This window comes from Tamandua tetradactyla, chromosome 6 (assembly GCF_023851605.1).
Source record: "Tamandua tetradactyla isolate mTamTet1 chromosome 6, mTamTet1.pri, whole genome shotgun sequence".
NCBI lineage: Eukaryota > Metazoa > Chordata > Mammalia > Pilosa > Myrmecophagidae > Tamandua > Tamandua tetradactyla.
The window spans coordinates 23,127,357-23,134,436 of NC_135332.1; positions in this window are offsets into that span (position 1 = coordinate 23,127,357).

Below are 7,080 nucleotides of genomic sequence, written 5' to 3' on the forward strand. Positions count from 1 at the left end.
GTTTCATGTGCTTTTAATAAACGTAGTTATCTGATTCCTCAGCAACAGCAAATTATCGATAGATTGGGGGCTGTGTGTGTGGAAGTTTCTAGGGGCAGTCACTTTGTGTTTGGCAAGGATTAAAAGCCTTAGAGGGAAAACTGCAAACCACAGATCGAACAACTTAAAAGCAAGCCTGCACAACCCAAAAGGCCTTCAGCACATCCCTTTTTTGTGGGCAACAGTGAGTGGTCAGAGGCATGAGACTGAGCATTCAGGAAAGTTTAAATCATAAGCAATTACTCTACTTAGACAGTAATTGCTTACTAAACAGCCTGATTACTCAACAGCCCTGCCCAAATGACTGAAAACAACCAACCCTTCCCTGGAGAGGGCAGTTGCCTCCAAGGACTGTGGAATTTCTACCACCTCCTTCCAGAAGACCTCCGGGGTTCTTAAACCTTGAATTCAAGAACCTCATCTGTCTTTTGCTTTTTTTTTTTAATTTCTTGTAATTTATTGTTAATCTCTATAGAGAGGCTCAGGATAAAGTCAGGCCTCATTTTGACAGTGAAGAAGAAAAAAGCCACGGCCAGCATGGGTACTGGATCCGGAGGTAGAGACAAATGATGGGAGTAAAGAACAATGACAGAGAAAAAGGGTAGTGAAATGACACAGGTGGTGGTGGTGTCAGTGGCTGACATTTCTGAAGGCTTGCTGTGTGCTAGGCAGAGTGCCGACAACGCTGCTCTTGGCATGCAAAGTAGTGCAAAAGCCTCCACTTCATTTTTGAAATCTGGGCGAGAATGAATGAGGTTTATTCACCAAAGAGGTTTAAGATGAGACTCTAACGGATCCCCTCTACTCTAATTGTCATGGTCAGATTCATGTGTCAACTTGGCCAGGTGGTGGTACCTGTATGATTGGTCAGGCAAGTGCTGGCCTGTCTGTTGCAATGAGAACATTTCATAGAAGTAAATCATGATCATGTCAGCTGCATCCACAGCTGATTCCATTTGTAATCAGCCAAAGGGGAGTGTCTTCTGCAATGAGTGATGCTTAATCTAATCACTGAAGCCTTTTAAGGAGGATTCAGAAGAGACAGGCTCTCTTCCTCCTCCAGTTGGTGAGCCTCTCCTGTGGAGTTCGTCCAGACCCTCCACTGGAATCGTCAGCTTCACAGCCTGCCCTGTGGATTTTGGACTCTGCATTCTCGCGGTCACGTGAGACACTTTTATAAATTTTATATTTGCGAGTATTCCCTGTTGATTCTGTTTCTCCAGAGAACCCCAACTAATACAATAATCATACCTCTTGCCCCCCCACCCCCCGAAACACATATATACCCTGAGTGCTCTCAGGGCTTCAGAGAGCCAGCCTGAAAGGAAGCCAGAGGTGGTCAAAGATCAGGAAAAGTTGACCCTAAATTAAATGTCCAAATGTAAAGACTCAGGGAAAACCATTCCAGATGTTTTACTGTTATAATTCAATACATTCCTATTTAATTGCAAACACCTCCAGAGAGTTATCACCTTACTCAGGAATTGAAGGGAAAGGTTAAAACTAGGGAGACGGAAGTTTGGCTAAAACAATTACATCTACCAGTTCACAGGTCCAGGTGAGGTGCCTTTTGCTTCTAGAAATGGGATATTATTTTGTGACCAGGAAGACTGAAGAGGCAAATTTCCAGGGTCACGAAGGGATTTAATGCCAAAGCTCCCGTCCCAGTGTGCCCCTTCCTGAGTCCTTCCTTTCTGATTCCCTTGCACCAACCAGCCCTTGTTGTTTTGGGGACTCCTTTCATTTTCCCAGCATAGCCTCGCCCCTGTCCAGCCTGGTGGTTTGATACCTTCCCCTCCAGGTTTGCTTACATGGAAATAACTCACTGCTCGAAGTCCCCACAGACAGGTTCTCCCCCATTGCCCATGCTGGCTGTCACCTCACCTCCTTCCCTGATGCCCTGGCCTTCAGCCTGACCCCAAGGTGGGCAGCGTGCCCCTGACCCTCCACTGGTCTCTTTGGGTGTCAGAGATGGACGGACAGTCGTGGAGCCTGGTCCCCATGTCTCTTGCTTTATGGGGATTTTTTTTTCAGCTTTTTTTTAAATTAATTTTTAAATTTTTAAAAAATGTACAACAAACAAATGCAAATATTCTTTTTTCTTTTTTTTTTTTTTTGGCATGGGCAGGCACCGGAAATCGAACCCAGGTCTCTGGTGTGGCAGGTGAGAAGTCTGCCTGATGAGCCACCATGGCCCGCCCAAACACAAATATTTTATGATCATTCTATTCTACATATATAATCAGTAATTCACAATATCATCACACAGTTGGATATTCATCATCGTGATCATTTCTTAGAACATTTGCATCAATTCAGAAAAAGAAATAAAAAGAAAACAGAAAAAAATTCATACATCCCATACCCCTTACCTCTCCCTTTCATTGATCACTAGCATTTCAATCTACTAAATTTATTTTAACGTTTGTTCCCCCTATTATTTATTTTTATTCCGTATGTTTTACTCGTCTGTTGATAAGGTAGATAAAAGGAGCATCAGACACAAGGTTTTCACAATCACACAGTCACATTGTGAAAGCTATATCATTATACAAACATCTTCAAGAAACATGACTACTGGAACACAGCGCTACATTTTCAGGCAGTTCCCTCCAGCCTCTCCACTACATCTTGACTAGCAAGGTGATATCTATTTAACATGTGAGAATAACCTCCAGATCCCCTTCGGGGAATGGTGGGAACGGGGAGAGATTCAACTTCCCCAGGTTGAATTCTTGATATTCTCACAAGCAGTGTGGACAACCAAAGCTATAGGCTGAGCCCCCAGCCTTGCGGTTTGTTCATATGAAACTTAACCCCACAAAGGACAGGTCAAGTCTACTTAAAATTTAGGCCTAAGAGTCACCCCCAAGAGAGCCTCTTTTGTTGCTCAGATGTGGCCTCTCTCTCCAGCCAACATAACAAGCAAACTCACCACCCTCCCCCTGTCTACATGGGACATGACTCCCAGGGGTGTGGACCTTCCTGGCAACGTGGGACAGAAATCCTAGAATGAGCTGAGACTCAGCATCAAGGGATTGAGAAAAACCCTAGATTGAGCTGAGACTCAGCATCAAGGGATTGAGAAAATCTTCTGGACCAAAAGGGGGAAGAGTGAAATGAGACAAAGTGTCAATGGCTGAGAGATTCCAAACAGAGTGGAGAGGTTATCCTGGAGGTTATTCTTACACATTAAGTAGATATTACCTTGTTATTCAAGATGTAGTGGAGAGGCTGGAGGGAACTGCCTGGAAATGTAGAGTTGTGTTCCAGTAGCCATGTTTCTTGAAGATGATTGTATAATGATATAACTTTCACAATGTGACTGTGTGATTGTGAAACCTTGTGTCTGATGCTCCTTTTATCTACCTTGTTAACAGATGAGTAGAACATATGGAATAAAAATAAATAATAGGGGGAACAAATGTTAAAATAAATCTAGTTTGAAATGTTAGTAATAAATGAAAGCGAGGGGTAAGGGTTATGGTATGTATAATCTTTTTCTGTTATTGTTTTATTTCTTTTTCTGTTGTCTTTTTATTTCTTTTTCTGAATTGATGCAAATGGTCTAAGAAATGATGAATATGCAACTATGTGATGATATTGAGAATTACTGATTATATATGTAGAATGGAATGATATGTTAATGTTTTTGTTTGTTGTTAATTTTTTTAATTAATAGATTTTAAAAAATCACACACACACACATATAAAAAAAGAATAACCTCCAGGATAACCTCTTGACTCTGTTTGGAATCTCTCAGTCATTGATACTTTGTCTCATTTCACTCTTCCCCCTTTTGGTCCAGAAGGTTTTCTCAATCCCTTGATGCTGAGTCTCAGCTCATTCTAGGATTTCTGGCCCATGTTGCCAGGAAGGTCCACACCCCTGGGAGTCATGTCCCATGTAGACAGGGGGAGGGCGGTAAGTTTGCTTGTTGTGTTGGCTGGAGAAAGAGAGGCCACATCTGAGCAACAAAAGAGGTTCTCTTGGGGGTGACTCTTAGGCCTAATTTTAAGTAGGCCTGACCTATCCTTTGTGGGGTTAAGTTTCATATGAACAAATCCCAAGATTGGGGACTCAGCCTATTGTTTTGGTTGTCCCTACTGCTTGTGAGAATATCAAGAATTCTCCACTTGGGGGAGTTGAATTTTCCCCCTTTCTCACCATTCCCCCAAGGATAATTTGCAAATACTTTTTTACTCACTGTTCAAATCACTCTGGGGTTTATCGGGGCATCACTCTGGACCAACCTACAAACTCTTATGCCCTACTCAAGGTTCCATGTACTTATGGTGTTCAATTAAACTGTCCACATAAGTTATATTAGGAACTGTACTAGTCAAAATATAAATTTTGTACCAAATAAACATTTTTTGCTTTAGTCTCACAGATAAGCTAAAATTTTAAAATATTAATTACCATCTATTTTCAACACCCTGCAGTATTGACATTCCTTTGTTCTTCCTCATACAAAAACATTTTTAAATTTGTACATTTAGTCACTATGATTATACACTCTAGGCATTCCTAGATTATACCATCTCAGTCTTTATCGTCTGTCTTTCTTTCTGATTTCATTTGTGCCCCCAGCCCTCATCCCTCTATCATTCTCACATTCAGCTTCATATGTGTTCTAACATAATTGTATTACAGTTAGGTAGTATTGTGCTATCCATTTCTGAGTTTTTACAATCAGTCTTGTTGTATAATCTGTATCCCTTCAGCTCCAGTTACCCAATATCTTACCCTATTTCTGTCTCCTGATGGTGTCTGTTACCAATGAAATTCTCCAAGTTCATTCACTGATGTCAGTTCATATCAGTGAGACCATACAGTATTTGTCCTTTTGTTTCTGGCTAATCACACTCAGCGTAATGTCCGTAAGGTCCATCCATGTTGTTACATGCTTCATGACTTTATTCTGTCTTATAGCTGCATAATATTCCATCGTATGTATATACCACAGCTTGTTTAGCCACTTGTCTGTTGATGGACATTTTGGCTGTTTCCATCTCTTGGCAATGTAAATAATGCTGCTATAAACATTGGTGTGCAAATGTCCATTTGTGTCCTTGTCCTCATGTTCTCTGAGTAGATACCTAGCAATGGTATTGCCGGGTCATATGACAATTCTATACTTAGCTTCCTGAAGAACCGCCACACTGCCTTCCTTACGGGGTGTTCTAGTTTGCTAGCTGCCGGAATGCAACATACCAGAGATGGACTGGCTTTTAATAAAAGGGGATTTATTTTGTTAGTTCTTCAGAGGAAAGGCAGCTAACTTTCAACTGAGGTTCTTTCTTACGTGGGAAGGCTCAGGGTGGTCTCTGCTGGTCTTCTCTCCAGGCCTCTGGGTTCCAACAACTTTCCCCGGTGTGATTTCTTTCTACACCTCCAAAGGCCTGGGCTGAGCTGTGAGTGCTGAGATGAGGTATGCCAAGCTGCTTGGGCTGTGCTACGTTGCGCTCTCTCATTTAAGCACCAGCCAATTAAGTCAAACATCATTCATTGGGGCAGGCACGCCTCCTAGCCAACTGCAGATGTACTCAGCAACAGATGAGGTTCACGTGCCATTGGCTCATGTCCACAGCAACAGAACTAGGTGTCTTCACCTGGCCAAGGTGACAACTGAATCTAACTACCACACTGGGATTTTTTTTAAATCCTTTTTTCTTCTTTTAACTACCTTGTCAACAAAGGAGTAGAACATATGGAACAAAAATAAATAATAGGGGGAACAAATGCTAAAATAAATTTAGTTTGAAATGCTAGTGATCAATGAAAGTGAGGGGTAAGGGGTATGGTAAGTATAATCTTTTTTTTTCTTTCCTGTGTTCGTTTTATTTCTTTTTCTATTGTCTTTTTATTTCTTTTTCTGAATTAATGCAAATGTTCTAAGAAATGATGAATATGCAACTAAGTGATGATATTATGAATTACTGATTATGTATGTTTTATTTTGTTTCTTTATTTTTTAATTAATAAATAATTTTTTTTTAAATCCTTCTTTCTTCCTTTCTGCCTTCTCTTCTCCCTTTCTTCTCTTCCTCTCCCTCTTCCTCCTTTCAACTCCGCCCCACTTTTGGGGGGTAGTTAATTTAAAACACACAATTCACTATAAGAGTAGCAGCCTCTCCTTACCGCCGTCACTCACCCCACCGCCCTCTTGGGCGGGGCCCGCTGCCGGGGCTTGACGGGTCTCGCCCCACCCTTCCCCAACCACTGACAGACTCAGAGGAACACTTGGTTTGGTTTTCTGTTTGTTTCTTTTTTTCTCCAAATATAAATGAGATCATGCCGTACATAAAGTTTGCCAACTTGCTTTTGTTTTCCTTTTTTTTCTAATTAGAGAGGTTGTAGGTTTACAGAAAGATCATGCAGACAGTTCAGCTCCATGCACCCTCTCGCACGCAGTTTCCCTTGTAACACTTTACATTAAAGTTTTTTTTTTAATGTTTTATTCCGGTAACATATAAATAGGCTAAAATGTCCCCCTTTTTAACCACAATCAAATATAAAATTCAGTGATGTTAATTACATTCCAATGTCCCACTCCCATCACTACCAGCCATTAGCAAAATGGTCTCTATCACCCCCAAAAGCCAGTCTGTGTCATTTAGCATTAACTCCTCATCCCTCGCCCGGAGTCGCGACCCTGGTCACCTACCATCTTCTTTCTGTCTCCGTAACACACTTGACAATGTGTTTTGGAGATCTCTCCATTTCAGTGCCCCAGATTCTTTTTTTTTTTTTTAATGTTTTCTCCTGAAATAACTTGAAATGCATGGATTTCATCATTTTAGAGGTGGGGACACTTGGGCTCCGTGAGATGAAGCACCAGAGTCTCGTGGCTGTAAGTGACCAGGCCCGGATTTGAACCCAGGCGTGTGGGCTTCAGATCCGCATCCCCTCCCCAGTTTCTTTCTTTCTTTTAACTTTTTTTTTTATTGTATAATAAAACATACATACAAAGCAAAGAAAGAAAAAAAGCAATAGTTTTCAAAGCACTCCCCAACAAGTACTTACAGGACAGATCC